The 3,177-nt window shown below is 32.6% G+C and overlaps 1 long non-coding RNA gene across 1 annotated transcript; it reads left to right on the top strand.

The window, feature by feature from the left end:
• On the top strand, positions 1–1,773 carry LOC119673440. Its single transcript, XR_005252052.1, has 3 exons — positions 1–1,411; positions 1,519–1,672; positions 1,734–1,773. It is a non-coding gene; the product is annotated as an uncharacterized LOC119673440 (long non-coding RNA).
• The last annotated feature ends 1,404 nt before the right edge of the window (positions 1,774–3,177 follow it).

The following is a 3,177-nucleotide window of genomic DNA, read 5'->3' as shown; positions in this document are numbered from 1 at the left end:
CAATGTTAATAACATTACACATATATAGATATTTTTGTCAAGCTTTAATAAGCTTTTGTTTAGCCTTAAATAATTTAATTTAATAAATAACGACAGTTGTGATTATACACTCGAAAAGAAAACAACGCGTTTTATTGAAAAAGGTGTGTTCTACATTTGATAAATTCCAACACGTGACCATAGACTCTCTACTTCAACAGCTTTACTTCAAGGGCATACAAACAATTGGGTATGCGGACGATATAGCACTGATAGTGAAAGACAAGTTCCTAGACACCATTAGAAACGTAATGAGAGGTGTTCTCAAATGCGTCAAAAAATGGTGTAGGGAACAAGGCCTGGTCATCAATGTCACGAAATCAGACACTATCCTCTTCACGAGGAAGAGAAGTCTGTCAGTGGAGCCCTTACAACTTTTCGATAATAACATTCGCATATCAAAGTCGGTGAAGTATCTATGTGTTGTCCTAGATAATAAACTGACTTGGAATGAACATGTGGATGAAAAGATCAGGAAAGCGAAGAGAGGTCTATTTCAATGTAAGAGAGTGTCCGGAAGGCGATGGGCGATATCCCCAAAATCGATGCACTGGATCTATACGATGATGGTCAGACATATTATAACATATGCGTCAGTTGTCGGGGGTTTAAAATCACCCAAAAGACAATAAAAACGAAGTTAAATAGAGTCCAGCGACTAGCCTGTGTTGGAATAACAGGCGTTATGCGAACTACACCAACACCGGCATTAGAGGCGATGCTAGAATTGCTTCCGTTGGATTTACATATAAAGAAAACGGCGGCACTGGCAGCAATTCGCATGAACCGGAGCTCCACGTGGAACAACTTCGGAAAATTAGTGGGCCATGGTAAGATTCTTGATCTCGACCAAACCGCGGTCAAGGAAACGCAGATGCCATTGGAGACTATGAGGAGAGTTTATGGGACAGAACTGTCCTATAGAACACTATATAGTAGACGGCCTTCTATATAATGAATGTGAAAGGAATGACATATGCATATTTATCGATGGCTCCTTAATGGATGGCAAAGCTGCTGCTGGGTTTACTCGAAAGAGCTAAATCTAACGTGTACTCTACATCTAGAAATATATGTTTCCGTCTATCAAGCGCAACTTATGGCGGTCTCACATGCTCTGGATCACCTATTTGATTGTCAGGTGTATCAGAAAAAGATTCTGATAGCGCTGGACAACCAAGCAGTTATCAAAAGCATGTAAAAGACATACATAGCCAACAGCTTAGTACAAGAATGTGTAACGAAGCTCATGGAATGTGCTCATGGAAATGAGGTGACGATTATGTGGGTTAAATTCTTATGTGGGTTTCCAATTCAATCTGAGTAGGATTTACTTCAGTTTAACGAAGAAATCACTGGTGTTGAAGTAGTTGTAAGTTAAATTATGTTTCTTACTTTCAATTTCAACTTATTAATATTTTCCCATGTAACAAATTTACTAACTCATATATTTCTTTTCATCTATTACGTTATTTATAGGCTGCATCAATTAGACGCGTTATTGACAAACAACCAATTACGGGAAAGATTTCGTGAAATTTTGGAGAAAGTATACTCATAAAGTACAACTTTGATGGTACACAAGGCAAGAAGTTCTTAAGAGCGTTGAAGAATGTGACAGCAGCACTTTTTGGTATGGTATATTGTACATAATTTACTTTAGCGTATACAATAACATACTTTTGTATTTACAGATGCTTTAAGGACAGAGGGTAAGCCGGAACAAGTGATCGGGTCGAGTCTGGAAATCTCTTCAAGTCTCTAGTAATAATTCCACAGAAAAATATTCTTTTAGCGCAAGGTATTACCATTCAGCGCTGAAGCAATTGAATACCTCAGCGCTGAAAGTCCCGCTGGGTTCCGTTCTATATAAAATATTCTTTGTTATGCTGATTCTATCAAAAAAAAAAACCACTGAATACTTGAATCCAGTGATTTCGACGACTGTATTTGTTTATGCTTATACTTATTTAGTATATAGTTATTAAGATTTACATTATTATGGTTTTATATATATACATTATATTATTTTTATATTATATTTTGTACTGTATTACATTTATTTAAATTTATATGCGTACTGCTCACGTTTATTTGTTAATATGCAACTCAATGTTGACTTTCGTCAACCTTGCTTACTGCATACGGAAATTTTACATAGAGATAAATGTTACCTTTAATATTGTTTTTTAAATTTCTTGTCTTTCTTTTTGTTTTGACTACCGGTGATGCAGTACGCGTTTTTTACTTACATTTTTTTTTTATTTTATGAAAAAACACAATTCTTTTTGAATTATTTTATTTGATAAATAAAATTTAAATGAATTTATTTTAAATAATTTTTAAATACTTTTCATCTTGTGCAAAAACACATAATTCCTTTTGAAGTTTTTTTGATAAATAATATTTAAATAAATTAATTTGAAATAATCTTTAAAAATAAACTCCTTTAATGAATCGTAGAAAAACATTTTTTTGGAACAATTTCACAAACATTTAAACGTTCAATAAATTGAAAATAATTAAATTGAATTTAAATTGAATTAAATTGAATACATAAATAGTGAATTTTGTTTATTACGATTAAAATAAAAAATAACAAGTAGTTTGAGTTACAAGTGTTCAAACAAATAAAGCTGCCAAGCTAACACAGATTAAGGATCTGGGTTAGCATCAAGTAGCGTAAACAGTATTCAAGAATCCTAAACACTGAACACTTAAATCCAGTGATTAGGCGCTTATGTGACGTAAATTTAGTACTAGAACTAATTTTACAAAGCTAATAGAACAATTAAAAGAATTAATGACGAATGTGGCTTCGCATCAATTGAATTGTCAAAAATTCAATTATGCCTTTTATTTAAAAATTAATAATCAATTACAACAAATAAATTAACTAAAATAACCTTGCCCAGGCATGCCAAAAAATGAACTTGTTACAAACTGCAAGAGTGCATTTTCTTGCAGACGAAATTTGACGCTTTTGTTTATATGGTATGTGCAAACAAAAGCGTGTGACGTGTTTTGGGCATTGAATTGACAAAGATATTTTTTACAATAAATATATTTTAAACAAATTATTAAGACAAACAAATCATTTCATACAATATAAACAAATTATTACAAGTAAATTAATAC

The sequence above is a fragment of the Teleopsis dalmanni genome, chromosome 1, assembly GCF_002237135.1.
Source record: "Teleopsis dalmanni isolate 2A chromosome 1, ASM223713v2, whole genome shotgun sequence".
Taxonomy (NCBI): Eukaryota; Metazoa; Arthropoda; class Insecta; order Diptera; family Diopsidae; genus Teleopsis; species Teleopsis dalmanni.
Note: the sequence above shows the minus strand (reverse complement) of the source record. Positions and strands in the feature narration are given on the sequence as shown.